A 15,835-nucleotide genomic window follows, 5' to 3' on the forward strand; every position below is an offset into this window, starting at 1 on the left:
ATGTTCAGAAGGCAGCTTATTTTGCATTTCTCCAACCCATTCACTTAGTGACGCGCAGGTCTGCCAGCTTTGAACTGGATCCAGATAAGGAAAGAATTCTGCAGCAAATCCAGGCCGTGGGACAAAAACAACTGCTGCTTGAGCCATAAGATCAGGCAGACACTCTAGTACTAGAGATACCTGGTGATGGGGAAGGTGCTTGTGTGAATTTTAAGTCAGCCCCATCCCAATAGGAGGATTGCAACATAGAACTCCTCGGATTCTCAGGCAAAGCACATCATCAGTAACATCTAAGTATACACAACTTGAAAACCAGCTCTTGGTGTCCTGCTCAGTAGTGACTGAGACAGCTCATTTGACTGTGGATATCAAGTGACTGTGTGGCCAAAGTTAAATTCTGTTAGACCAACTAGGTTCTAAAGATGGGACCCCTACCAAAAGATCACTGCAAATGAAAGTGGCATATTTGGGACTGAGCATAAGCAGGATCAGAGGGCAATGAGTAAACTGCCCAGCAGGTGGGTACAGACCTCTCTGATCATCATCAGTGTGCTAAGTGTAACTCCAAGAAGTCTAGCTTGTAGAGACAGCTCAATGGGAGCTCACTAGTGACTGAGGATAGAGGGGCACAAATTGAGTTGAGAACACTTTACATTTCAGATGCTTTAAACTCATCCAGATAGGAATATTGAGTAGAATGAGAGCTATGAAAAAAAAAAAAAAAAACAGAAAGTGGCAGCAGGCACTAGAGGGTGGAGGAAATAGGGAGAAGTTGGTTAAGGGTGCAAACTTTCAGTAATAAGATGGGTAAGTTCTGAAGGTCTAATGTACAACATGGTGACTATAGGTGGTAACATTGAATTGTATAATTGAAATTTGCTACAAGAGTAGAATTTAAATGTTCTTACCAAAAAAAGAAAAAAGGAAATATATGAGGTGAGGCATATGTTAATTAATTCAATGGGGAGAATCTTTTTACTATGTATATGTATGTATTTACTATATATAAAAAATCATATTGTATATTTTAAACATCTCACAATTTTATTTGTCAATTATACCTCAATAAAGGTGGGAGAAAAGGTGAATGAGAGTTATGAATAGAAGCCTGTATCAGACACATACATTAGGAAATAGTTTGTGTAACGAGAGCAATTGAAGCTATAGAATAAATAAGAATAACAGGACGTTGATTCCAGTGTTCAGGGGCTCCAATATTTAATGTCTTAGAGGAGGAAGAAGAATATTAGTCTGCAGAAGATACTCAGAAGTAGCAAACAGAGATGTAGATGGAAAACTTGAAGCCTGAGGTCATGAAGCTAAGGGAGGAAAGACTTTTGTAAAGAAGGAGATGATTAAGCAGTGTCATGTGTTGCTGAGAGATCAAGTAAGATGCAAATGACAAATGTTCATTGCACGTAGTGGTTTATAGTGACAATGTCAATTATCTCAGTGACAAAACCGAACAGATTAAAAATTGAATTGGATTGATGCGCACGTATGTGTGACATGAAATGGAGGCAATGAGACTTAAAATATTCAGTTGTAAAGGAGAAGAAGGAAATGAATCTGTGTCTGGAAGGTCTATGTCAGATCATAAAGGTGTTATTCACCTTGCTTATCTGTTATTTTCTTTGGTGTTTTGGAATGTACTTGCTTAAGGGTTGCAAAACTCCAGCTCAGTTTAGGAAATAGAAAGCTGGAGAGAACATTACTCCTGCCCTAGCAACAACAACACAACACAACACAACAAGCCCTATGGACAGTCAGTGGATTCACAACTTTTCTTGAACTTGTCAAGGAGCTTGATGATGCAGAGCCAACAGCTAATCCATCACCTCTGGGGAGAGACTAGGAAGTGAGCATTTGCTTACACGGGGAAGATGCTGCCAGACACTGATAAGAACAACTCAACTAAAATTTTAAATTAATTACAAAGAGTTGAGTGTGACCTAGTAAGAAAATACAGAACCACATGTGATCAGGAAAACAAAGGAATTAATTATTAATTATTAATTATAGGTTCCTCTTAATAAGACTGGGGGCAGGATGAGGGTCCTGTATCCCTTCCCTAGCAGCAAAGGACTGGAGAAGAAAATCCCAGTTACTGTGGGAAGGGTCTGGAGCACCACTTGGCCTTTTCTCCCTATCTCTTCTACAGAATAGAGTTCCAAAACACTTTGGAAAGAAAAACAGAACTTGCTTTTAGGGCACAGGTGAAAAACTATCGCATCAAGGAAAATAAAATAAAATATTAAAACCTTACTAGTGGTGAGGAGCAGGCAAAGAGGTTGGGTCCAGAGCCACAGCCAGGGACCAGGTCTAAAGCTGAGAAGGTCCCATCCCTGTGACCCAGGGACTCAGTTCTCCCTGAGACTGAAGAGTAAGCAGAATGATAGGAAAGACTTCTTCTCCTTCTCCTCCAAAACCACCACCAGATTAACAAACATCCAGGAAGAAGTAGTATCAACATTGCTTGCAGAAGAGAAAGAGCATGGAGAGGGATCCTCTAAGGCGTGATGCAGAGAAGACCTAAATCAAAAGTGGAGTGGCTCTTAGGAGGGAGGAACCCTCCTGGAAACCAGTCTCACCTCTAAAGATAAGGTAATGTTAGAAGAATTTGAGTCCTGTGGTTCTTGAGGGTAAATACAGCAAGATGAAATCAAAGCCCCATCTTAACTTCTGACTAGATTGACTCCACCTGTCACACTGAAATTGCAGCAGAAGGAAAAGGTGCCCATTGTACTCATAACAATTAATTTGCTTCAGTATCTACTGCTCAAGACAATATACCTGCTATCCGCACACACACACAAATATGAGAGATGGAAAAAACTAAGCAAAAAACATCACCCAGGGAAGAAAACAAGAAAAAACCAGGAACAGATGTGACATCAAAAATGAAATTTAAAATAATTCTAATGAAAATGTTAAAGTCTCTTGTGCAAAAGAGAATTTTTGTATGCGTGGTCCACTGGGTAATTTCAGCAGATATACAGAAACTGTAAGAAAGAATCAAATGTAAAAACACATTAACAAGGAAGGAAGAAGACTTCTGACAGGCTACCCAGTGGACTTGACACATCAGAGGTAATATCAGTGAAATTGAAGATAGGTCAGATCGAAATTATACAAACAAATACACACAGAAAATTGTAAAAAAAAAGAAATGACCAGAACATCCAAGAAATATGATATAAAATTAAATGATCTAAAATACATGTCATTGGAAACCCAGAAAGTCAAGAGTAACAGCTGAGACTTAAAAAATTGTCTATACAGGTAATCCTAAGACTCTACAAAAAGATACTAATGCCAAAAAGTGAGTTTAGCAAGATGGTCAATTATTAAGTTAATATTCAATGCCAGTTATATTTCTATATGCTAGCAATGAATAATTAGAAATTAAAATAAAATTTAAAAGAATGATTACCAGAAGTATTAATACATGAAATAGGTATAAATCTTCCAAAATACAGGCACGATCTGTATATGTGCTAAACATAACAAAACACTGATGAAATAAATCAAAGGAGATGTAATAAATGGGGAGGTACCACACTTAAACATGGAAAGTTCAGTATGGAAGCTTAATATTGTTAAATGTCAGTTGCCCAGAGATTGAACTGATCTATGGGTTCAACCCAATTGCAGTTGAAACCACTCAGGACTTTTTGCACAAATCGACAGGATGATTCTGCCAACGAAAACCTTAATCAGTTGTCAATTTAAGAAAGAAATGGAAAATTTGCTCGAGTCAACCTGAGGATTATAACTTGGGAGACAGTCTTTCATAAAGCTCTGAGGACTGTTCCAAAGAGGTAATGAGGGAGGCTAGTGTATATATCATTTTGGCAAAGAAGTATATGCATCAAGCACACATCTTGGTATAAAGTTACTGCTATTCACAAGGAACAGCTATCTTAGTTAATGGTGTTAGTGATTCCTTATGTATGGGACGATAAAAGAAACTGGGTTCATAGCATCTTTTCCTGAAAGTATCTAAGCATCTGAAGTTCTGTTCTGCCAGTTTTCCCAGAGCGCACAGTGCCTCGTCCTGATATTTGCCCTGAATTCCTTTCAGGATATATTGTAGGTCAGCAATTGTAGTGGCTAATGGCTTGATTCGTGTAGAAATAGATGGTGGGCAACATTCTTTAGTTTACAATCCCCTGCCTTTTGGTCTTAATTTTGACCAACGCTTGGGAGGCATTTTGTGACCCATTTGTCCCATGGCCCTAGAAATGCTCATTCCCAGGTGAGATAAGGATTTTTTTTTGATGATCCACTCAACGTGCTATTACTGGTTTAGGCCCTGTTAACAGTCACCCAAAGTCTCTGGACTGCTTGTCTGTTATCATCCAGGAAATGGTTCCCTCTTCCCACATCCAGAGTTACACTCTTATAACTATTGATCTTATAGAATTATATATTTGGTCAATCATTTCAAGTCATTTAGTCATCATTATTTTTATTGGAGGCTCAGTCACACGTTGGTGATGCAAGAAATAATAATGTAAATATATTACAAATAATATAGTTAGTAACACTAGTAAGGTCAGGAGTAAGTATTTAAACTAAGAACCCCCACTAGCTGCAGCCCAGTATCTCCCCAGGTTGTCTGACTCTGTCTGCTTCATACCAGTTGCTGTCTTTAAGAGAAATGATACACTGGCATTGCACATAAAGTTCACCAAAGGTGTCCACATGTACAAGGCCAGTGTTGGGTCATCATGACCCCTTACAGGATTGAGAAAGGAATGCTGTCTTCTAAGGAGTTACATGGCTGGTGTCAGAAGAAGAAAAATTTCTCTTTATAGGTGAGCAGGTTTTCCTGCCACTGAGATCTGGTTAATGCATAATGCAGGTATACAGTGCACACCGGAGGAGAGGGAAAAAACCCAAAGAGGCAGAAAAAAAATTACATTTAATTTTTTTCTTATTTTGCCTTAAACAATGAATTTTATTTCATCAATTCTAAAATGTATAAGGAAAATAAAAGCAAAGGCAAAAACAGCCAATTGATAAGTGAAGCTGACTACAAAAAGACACACTGATACTTAAAAGTGTAAATTTCCATGTTTATGGGCACTTTGTGAGGTATGTTTTATCGATGAAGAAAATAAAGTTCAGATTGCTTGGAGACAGGTAAGCAAGTAATAAGGTCAATAGTTAGAGATGCCGATATCAAAATGTTTCACTAAACATCAAAGCTCTCAACTCTGTCAAGGTGACCCTCTGAGTTTGTAGTATTAGTTACAAAACTATATTTATAACCATCCAAAGAGACTAAGAGATGTATTAAAAAATAAATTAAGTGTTTGTAAAGTTTTATAAAATGTTTTTTTCAAACAGCTGCTTTGGTTATAATATATATAATTTAAGTTAATAATTACTTTTTTCCTCTGACTTCATTAACTTATTGTCTTTTCCAAATAATGCTTTTTTTAAAAATTTTTGGTGAAGGCTTAGGATAACAAAACATTTCAAATGAGATACTGACTAATAATGTTTACAATCTCAGTGCCTGTGGCAGACTGTCAGGATTCATTTCCTGGAAGAGATTAGAATGTATCATTATAGTGACAATTCAGGAGTGAAAAGTTCACTGAGATGGGAAAGGAGTCTCCAGAATGCTTCCAGGGACTGAGATAAACTAGTTCATAGTTGGATGCTCCCATCTAAAATCTATAAAACTGGACTCCAAGCCAAGAAAAAAAATATCATGGTATGTATCTACAAAAGTGTTTTAGGAATACTGAATTTTTAAATGATTTAATGTTTTTAAAATTACTTGGGGGTGAAAAAGACTTTTAAAGGCTACTGAAATAAAAAACATTTTAAAGAGTTTTAAAAGGGACATTCCAAACCAATACTATGACATGCTGCTTGAGAGAGAGGAAGAAATCTTTAGCTCATATTGTCCTTCGTTTTCTTTTTGAAGGAAAGATTTTTCAGATTTAAAAAGGAAGTTAAGTATTCTGAACAAGAGCCTGGACGCCTTGAAGTGGTTGTGTGAGAACCTAATTTGTTCCACTGGCCCTGATTAACTACATTCTTCATTACAGAGAGGACCTGAAAATATGAATTCCAAACGCTATACATATGCTTTTACAGATTTTGCAAATTAGAAGGACACTTGCAAGTAGAAAAATACATAGAGTTCTTTATGAGATTATCCTCCATTAGAAATGAGCTGGAAAGTGCAAATGTCATTTCTCTAAATACTCTCTTATGAAAATAATATTCTTATTTTGTCCACATTTCCTGAAAAATGTATTAACGCCCAATGTTAGCAGAGTCAATCTTACTAAAAAGAAAGACTCATTTTCATAACAGGAACTTTTAGAGCAATGGGTCAGTAAGAAATAAACTCTATTTCAGATAATGCAATACAAAAGTTGAGCCCTTGCTACAGATTGGAATGGTTGAATGCATGTATTCCTTGTTCAGATGATCATTTAAGACACTGGACTCTCTGACTTTCCTTAAACAGTAAATGAAGCAAGACCTCAGAGAAGCTACGATGTGTAGTCTAGTGTCAGCCACAAACAGTAGGACTGGACATTCCATTAACGTGGATTAAAAACTCAGGAAAAAGTAGATTGGCGGTGGGCTTTTGATTCGATATGCTTTCTTTTTCACTTCATCATAATAAAGAGCTTTGCTTTAAATGTTTAGAGACTAAGAGTCCGAATTTGATATGCCTATGTGAATAAACTAGGGAGGAATAAAGTCTATCATTGCTACTGGGTTTGGGCTCACAGTCAGTGGCAAGAAGAAAGTTCGGGATTTTCTTGGCTTGTCTATTAGTCCATGGTCTTCCTATACAGGGCTTGTCTTGCCTACTATGCTTTTATATCATTTGCAATTCAAGTGTGAGATTACCTCTTTGATTTTTCTGAACCAGAACCTTCTAGAACACAAGCAATTCTAATTTTGAAAATGAACCAGCAGATACATTTCAGTGCCCTTAGATCAGGTACCATCTTTGCTCCAGAATAAATTTAATGCAGGCAAGCGATCATTGCTTCATTTATTTCAACAACCAGTAGGTGAGCACCTGCCTTGTGCCAGACGCTCTCCTAAGTACGAGATTGTAGCATTGACTCAAACACAGAAAACCTCATAGAAATTGAATTCTAAGCATTTGTGAAGAAATACTTGTATAGGAGTAAAATAAGAAGATAATAATCACTGAGAACTTAAATTTTCTTTTATGAGACCGACAGACTTAAGAAATGTCAGAGATGAAAGTAAATGATTTGACAAGTCTCATATATATCATATATAGCTTACACATAAAGCAGAGCGATAAAGACAGCTGTATGGTTGGGATAGTAGTCAATAATTGCAATTAAAGAAAATAATTTCTAAATAGCAACTATAGAGAGATTTTCAGTGGCATTCTGAAGACCCTGTTTTGGTCAATATTTTATAGTAATTTTTTAATGTATAACATTGTATTTTATGTTAAAAGGGAAGTGCAATGTAATAAGAACATAGTTGAGATAGATTAAAAAGAATGTGCAGAAATCACTGAGAAAAAAAAAAGATCTAAAATATACTCTGCACATATGAGAACTTTCCCTTAAAGTCCTCAATTTCTCCCTGCCCCCTTCTTGACAGGCCCCTCCCAGGTGTCCTGTACACACAACTTTCACTTTCTCACTGTTTACTGAATGATAAACAAAGTCTAGAGGAATTGAGGAACCACCTTAGGATGCTGGAAAATTAGTGTTGGAATTCTAGCCTCTACCACGTATCTGAAACATAGTAGATGCAAGAAATGATGGTTATTGTTTTAATTTTATGATTATGATTATTATTACTCATATTTTCTTCTTCATTGTGACATGAATTTGGGAATAATATTCATATCCCTTTTAATCTGTAGTTCCTTCCAGTGTCTGAAAAAATCTAGGCTTTCAATAAGTTTCCTGAGGGAATAAATGGATGAGATGATATCCCATTTATAGATGATATGAAGTCTAAGTGAGGATAAAAGACCATAGTCATGAAACATTGCCTATCAGAGTAGATTTAACAGGATAAACTACCATAAGAATAATTTTATAAGTGTCTTTCAGTGTTGAGGAAGAAATGGAACAAATGTAGGATAGATGGCGTGTGAATTACCTGAACAAACGACGTACATCAGTACTAGGGAAATGCTGAGTCACACGTAGTTACGTTAAGCGAGATAAGGAGGTTTAAGTGGGGAAAATGGGTTAAGTTCTTAAAAATACAAAGCCTGAAACTTTATTCTTGGGTTAAACCCTGGATTTGGAGAAACGTTAACTTGCCAATGACTGCATCAAAGTCAAGCATGGGTTATTAGACACAGATGCAAAACAAGAAAATAGAAGCAGCTGGTCTTGGGCTTATGTGGCCCAGTCGAGGCTTTGGCAGTGTGACATCTTCCTCTTGCTGGAATTGTATGAAAGGACCCCTGGAAGGCAAATCATCCTAATACATAACTTCTTGAGAGATGATTTCTACAAATGGATTTTCTACCCTTGATTAACAAAATAGTCTATACATGGAGGCAGCGTTGGGGAAGTTCATGAAAAGGCTCACGTCCAAATCAAGCTCATGTCTGTGTATTTCATTGCATCTCTAAATGAACTGTTTTCCTAAAAGATGTCAGTATTGATCATAGACCTGATCTCAGACTTTGTAATACTTTACAGTATGTGCTCTTCTGTGCAACTTAAACTCTAAATGCATGGATTTTATATATAAAATGGAGGTATTAAAACCTAGCATTATTACAGAGATTAACTGAGATAATGGTTTATTGTGAATATCAAATCAGATAACAGAGACAAAAACAGCTGACCTGGGACAAAGAAGGTTCAAAATGGTCTCTATGCTAGTGAGTTTCTCTTCTCATCTGCTAGGGAAAAGACTCCTCTGTGAGTGTAAGTTATGAGACAAGTCTTTTATATGCAGAGTGTTTTGTATGAAAGATAAGTTTTTTAAAGTAGAACTGAATGGAGCTAAATAATTGCAACTTCAATAAAAGGGTATTTGGGGCAAAATGATTTTAATGGCAAGAAGATGCTTCAGAAATGAGCAGAAAGTGAGGGTGTATTTAGATGGTGTGGAAGAGACAGGCTTGAAGGAAAAGGTAATGAGAGAGTTGAGATTAAGATATTTTCCCTTCAAGGAAGGCAATATTGCTTGATGTAGAGCAACTGATTTGCAGAATTCATTAGTCTAGTCTTTCTTTGATATATTCTTACTGTTGATTCTAATCACTAAGTCAACGTAAGAAAAAAATGAACTTTGGGGGATTTTTATTAAGGTAAAATTTATCTTTTGAAAATCTTTGGAGAATTCTCTAAAATTTTTAGTTGTCCTATCTAAAAACTCTATATGCTTATCCATGTATTCAATTACTATTTTGTTCTCCTTAGTACAATTACATACTTTGTGTCCAAATCCTTGGTAATATGATTTACTGTACCCTGCTGTTTATACTAAATCCTACTGATTTGTGTGCAACACATTTGAATTTTCTCATTATTGATTCTGATAGTTTTTAGATTGATTCCTCTTCTCATTTTCTGTCTCTGTCTCTGTATCTCTCTCTCTCTGTATTTGTCACACACGCGCACACACACACACACACGCACACACAAACCACACACATATCTTTCTCTGTCAGACATTATTCCAGATACTGGGAATTTAGAAGTAAGTACGGAAACAAGGATGAGATACCATCTCTATAATAGAATAGCTAAAATCAAAAATAGGGCAACATCAAAACTGGGAAGGATGTGAAGCAGCAGGTACACTCATTCATTGTGGGTAGGAATGCGTAACACCTCTGGAAGACGTTTGGTAGTTTATCATAGAAATAAATATGCCCCCATCATATTATACAGCAATTGTACTTCTTGGTATCTACCCAAGGAAGTTGAAAATTTATGTTCACACAGAAACTGCACACAAATGTGTACAGCAACTTTACTGATAATTACCAAAACTTGGAAGCAACTAAGATGTCCTTCAATAGATGAAGGGATAAACAGACTGTGGTACATCCATACGGTGAAATCTTTTCCAGTGATAAAAATAAATGAGCTAAGTTATGCAAAGACACAAGGAAACTTAAGTGCATATTGGTAAGTGAAAGAAGCTTATCTGAAAAAAGTTACATACTGTGTGATTTTACATTCTGGAAAAGGCAAAACTATGAAGAGTTAAAAAGGGTAGAGGACTGGGAGGAGGAAGAGGGATGGAGAGATGGAACATAGCATAATGTCATGTTTCTTTATTATATTGCTATGGTGGAAACATGCCTTTCTGCATATGTCAAAACCCAGAGACTGTGCAACACAAAGAGTGAGTCCTAATGTAAACTTTGTACTGTGGTTAATAATAATGATTTAATATTGGTTCGTCATGGTAACAAACGTACCGTGTGAATGCAAGATGTGTGCGGGAGGAATTAGGGGAACTTTCTGTACTATGCTCAGTTTTTCTGTAAACCTAAAACTGCTCTAAAAAAATAAAATCTATTAATTAAAAAAATGAATATGATAGATCAGCACTCCCCCTCGTGGGGTATGGTGCATTATGGTGAAGGGAGGTAGACAATAAATAAAAAGGGTGAAGATCTGAGGAAAGTATGTACTCTATCTTGATAGATGATGGTTTGGCATCAGGCTGGAGACTTGTTGATGTCATTTTTAAAGTTCACTCTGTTCCAATGAAGCTGAATTAAAACGAGCTGTTTCTCAGAAGAGAAGTTTACCTCAACCAGTTTTTCTCAAGGTTACATTTTCAACACGAGACTGAGCAAATCTAGCTTAAAACAGGACAGTTTCTAACCAATTGTGCTGTTTCTTCACCCACTTATTTCCAGTTCTTGAAAGATTAAAAGTGACCTTTTGAAAATATTAATCAGATTACATCACTTCCTTGCTTTAAAAATCTTTGCATCATTGCTCATCTAGAATACAATACAGTGTTCCAACAAGAACTCCAAGGCCCATTGCTAACTGGAACCTCCTTCCTTTCCAGCTTGGTGTGACTCTATCCTCCCTTCTGTTTCCTTAAAATGCCATCCTTACAAAGTTCCCATCTGGACCCATTTTCCTCTTAAATACTTCAAGCTCTTTATTACCTCAGGGCCTTTGCATTCGCTATCCTCTCTCAGGATTTATCTCCTAAGTGTTCTTTTAAATGTCTGAGATAATCAGCACTAGGAAAAGATTTTAACAAAACAAGCAGTGGTAAGATGCATGCTGTTTATTCTTCCATCAAATATCCCCATTGCTTTCCTCCTCCCTTAGCTCAGATCTTTAACCAAAAGTCCCTTTCTTCCAGGCCTTCCTTGTCCTCTCTGTAACATGCTTGTCCTTTCTTGCTTTTGCCCCCTTTGTATTTATCATGGATGTACAATCACTCTCTTACAATGTCGTTATGTGTTTGTATTTCAAACCAGAGTATAATCTTCATGAAGGCAGGGATGTTTGCCCCTTTTGTTCATTGTTCTATCTTCAGCACTGAAGCAATGCCTGGCCCATAATGACACTAAATAAATACTTGATGAATGAGTGAATAAGAGCATAGGTAATATTTATAAAATGCCAACATTGTTTTGTTAAAATTGTAAAGAGCTCTAATTGACGTTCATATCACCTTATTTTAAATTCTCTCTAAGTATATCATATATCTACTACACAACTCACAAATTGGCATTTTCTTTTTCTAGATTTAGAAATATTTTTAAAATTTGGATATTATTTCCCATTCACTGAAATCTGCTTGAGGAATCATGCTGAAATTTGTACTGTGCCAATCATTCTGTTCACCTCTGATGGTGAATGAAATTTTAACTTTTAATATAATAAACACAAACAGAGACTGTGTGTATACTTTCTATTCCAAAGCTAGACTTCCTGAACTAGGGTTTAGCCTTTAAAATTTAAATGAAGGATTTTATTTAGCTCTGCATGAGGCAGTCTATATAAATGATCCATTGATTATTGATGGATTATTAAATTAATATTTATGATGATTATTCAATGAAGTCATTTAAGACATTTAGTTAGCATAGGATTCCTTTTTAACATCAATTATTATTGAGAAGCTAGGGTAATTGTTATTATAACAAAATGTTTTTTGCTGCCATAGTCAGAGCAGAACATTGGGTTACTTTTGGTACTCTTTGGCTCAACTCCAATGAAACCTACTGCAGTGAATTTGGGGAAAAAGGTGGATAAACTAGAAGAATGGTGAGATGCTGATAGAATTCAAGGAAGCCCTGAAAGCCAGACATTGGCTGAGACAGATAATAAGGCAATATCATGAACTTTTGCAGCAGGAAGTGGATTCCAATCAACTTCCGTGTTTCTCTGATAGAGAATCAGCCTGGATTGAGACTCATGCCTGCGCCCCCAGGGGAGCTGTCATTGATCAGCTTGCCTGGATGCCCTGGAATGGGCAGCAAGTGCTGTGGAGGAAGCCAGAGGCCCACGTGCATAAAGGAAGGGGGAAGTGTGGCAAGACAGCCAGAGCAAAAGGACCCATTTTGCTGATGGGTAAAATAGGCTAAGGTCTGTACCTAATGCCAGGAAATCATTGAAAACAGGACTAAAACATCAACTCATGGAGTTGGTATTCTAATGCTTAAAAGGCAGGTTTTTAAAAAATTTGTTTTCGTTTCATTTTCTTTGAGTTGTATTTAAATAATTGATAATTTTCAGAACTCAGAAATATTTGTGGACCTAATAAAGCCTGAGATCACTACTTACAGCCAATCAGACAAAAATCTGAGGATATAACCTGACAATACTCCTGATCTTTTTTGACAGGGAATTTTGCCAAGCTTTGCAAGACAAAAATGATCTCTATTTGTTTGGGGGAATATCTAAGATGAAAATATCATTGTAATTCCAATGAAAATAAGCTTTCCTGGTGCTCATCTCTCTAACATTGAAAACTTGAGCAATTTTAGTGACCTTCCCGTTGTTAAATCTCACATTCTGAGTAAACGTATGTAGTATTACCCTGCTTATGTCTGTCATGGACACAGTATCACTCTCATCTTTCTGTATTTTTTTAGTGCATGTATGGTCATAGGGAGAGTTTTTCTCATAGAAATAAAAGAATCAAGTGAGTCTGTTCCTATATTTATGGTGTTTCCTCCCACTGTCTACAGTTTAATTATGTGAACGTCCATGAGATGGTTTCCTTGGTAACCAAAAGGAGCTCAGATCTGAGTGGCTATACCATAGGCTCACACTTTCAGGCATCGATTGCTTTTAAAAATTAACTGTTCAGTGGAATATTCAGTAGAACACATGAAAAAACTGAATACCCATTTTGCTATAGAATTAACATCTTGCTAGTGTTTTTCCTTTTGAGCATTTTAGCATCTTGCTCCATGCTAATTAGTTACAATTTGGCGGAAATTGTTATTTATTATAGATGCCATTTGAGAAAGCTATGGTAGTGAGGCAGTTCCCGTTTCCAAATCCATTTACAATTAATTGCAATATTCCATAACTATCATCTGAATAACATCTAACGCTCAGATGTTTAATGATACCAAATCACAGAATAAACAAAACGAAACTCAGTGTGCCATCACACGCCACGCCGCCACAGGCAAAGGCTAAATAAATGTCAGAGGTAATGACAAATTGACTGATTTTAGTAGAATCAAATATGTTGTAAACAGCAGCTGGTTATCATTGTTCATTATGAAATAGTAGCAAAATGTCTTCATTCTGATTTCTAGCTTATCTCTGTGGCCTTATTCCCTGTTAAAACTGTAAACAGTATCTCCTGCTGAATTCACTTCTGTTGAACTGTCATTTCTCTTTTATCCGGCTGTACTCCTGACTCTCCCAGGCCCCTTTTGTCCCACTATGTTTGTTATCTGAAATATTTGATTTTAATGACATTTTCTGTGCAATGCATGTAGCACTCTGGGAAACAATTTGTCACATTTTTAAATGAGGAAATATAGCTTACTACAGGAGCTGACCAAAGGATGAAGAGAGGCTAGTGGGTGGAAACTGATAATAGCCTATTTATGTGAAACTTCTCTGGCATCTTAGTGATCATTTTAATAAATATGTTATTTTTTTTCTATTCAGCCTCAACATTTCTGTGAGATTTAGGTAGTGAGTGATAACACTCTGTCAAGTTCATAGCCTCCTGTTTTTTCTGGATAGTTTCTCTAAAATCTAATCAAATTGACTCTATATCCCTCGCCAGGAAAGCTGGAATGACAGCTCATGTGGTGTTTCTACTGCATCATCAGTTTCTCCTCCCACCTCTATCCTTCCCAGGCAATGCCGTGTTCCTGGCACGCTTTGAGTAGCTCTGTCAAAATGACTGAGTCACTTTGTCCTAGTCTCTTCCTCTATCACTGAATTAAATGCTTAAAGCTCTGCTTTCCTCCTGTAGCACTCACTACTCACATTATCTGCCACTGCCTTTGGAGATTAACCATCGGAAAGTAAAAGATGGAGCAAACTCTCGTTCAACTAAACATCTTTTCTGACTCCAGGTCTTTCACTGCTGATTTTTTTTTTCTTCTTTTCTTTTCTTTCCTTCTTTCCTTCCTTTTCTTTCCTTCTTTCCTTCCTTCTTTCTTTCCTTCCTTTCTTTTTCTTTCTTTCTTTCTTTCTTTCTTTCTTTCTTTCTTTCTTTCTTTCTTTCTTTCTTTCTTTCTTTCTTTCTTTCTTTTCCTTGCTTTGTTTCTTTCTTTCTTGCTTGCTTTCTTTCTTGCTTTCTTTCTTGCTTTCTTTCTTTTCCTTCCTTCCTTCCTTCCTCTCTATCTGGTACATTGAAATTATGCTTAATACTGGCAAAGATACACTCTCACCTTGTACATCCCCTCAAATTTGAAATTCTGTGGAAAAGATGTAGTATTTCACTTATTTACCAAATAATAGCTTTTGAGTTAGTGCATGTAAAAGCAGATTCCTTTTCCTTGATTATGTAAGATCCAAATGCTGAGGCAGATCTCATCTGCTAGGATCTGGCAGAAACTTAGTGGCCAGGTAGTTTCCTTCCTTTTTTTTTTTTTTTTTTTTTTTTTGCTGACATATCAAAAAAATTAAAATACTGGCATATTCTGAGATATATTTCAAGAAGTCTGCAAATTCTATGCATTGAGTTAAAAGGCAGTCACCTAGATGATCCAGACTACTATGACATAATTTCACCTAGAATGGCCTTATCTCTGAATTCTGTCAGTGCTCATGTTGGCAATGGGTTTCAAATGACTGTATATAGCAGAATTAAGGAGAAGGATAGTATTCTTGAAAGCATTTGGCTCAAAGAGACAGAGATTTTTTGTTGTTGTTGCCCTAGGGGAGAAAAAAGAGGAAGAAATAGTTTAAAAGAGGTAACTGAGAACAAGGAGAACAGTTTCCACATTTTCTATCCTTGTGGCATTAAAGACCATGGAAGAAAACAAATCAAACAGAAAATTCAGATTCATACAGTAAAAGACAGTTTTCAGTTAGCATACAAAAATGGTGCAAATAAGATGGGATCAAAGATATAAGGACCTTTACTAGTAATAGTTACCATTTGCATTTGTTTTCTGATTTGATTATCATAATCATCCAACAAGGTAGAAGCCAGGATTGTCTCTATTTTACAAGTGAGGAACGCAAAGCACTAAAACGTTGAATAACTTTCCCAAGGTCACCTATCTAGTAAACATTGTTGCCAGTACTTAAAATCACTCTGTATGACTTCAGATTCTGAGCTGCAAGGCCATCTGTCCCCCAAAATTGAAAGACTGACTTTGATCTGGGAGTATATGCTACCAAAAGAGGGTAGCATTGGGAAT

General features: G+C 36.4%; 1 long non-coding RNA gene across 1 annotated transcript; it reads left to right on the plus strand.

Moving 5' to 3' along the window:
- The first annotated feature begins 437 nt into the window (after nucleotides 1-437).
- Nucleotides 438-7,510, plus strand: LOC116659739. Its single transcript, XR_004315075.1, has 3 exons — nucleotides 438-837; nucleotides 3,784-3,786; nucleotides 7,500-7,510. It is a non-coding gene; the product is annotated as an uncharacterized LOC116659739 (long non-coding RNA).
- Nucleotides 7,511-15,835: the final 8,325 nt, after the last annotated feature.

Source organism: Camelus ferus, chromosome 3 (assembly GCF_009834535.1).
Source record: "Camelus ferus isolate YT-003-E chromosome 3, BCGSAC_Cfer_1.0, whole genome shotgun sequence".
NCBI classification, from domain to species: domain Eukaryota; kingdom Metazoa; phylum Chordata; class Mammalia; order Artiodactyla; family Camelidae; genus Camelus; species Camelus ferus.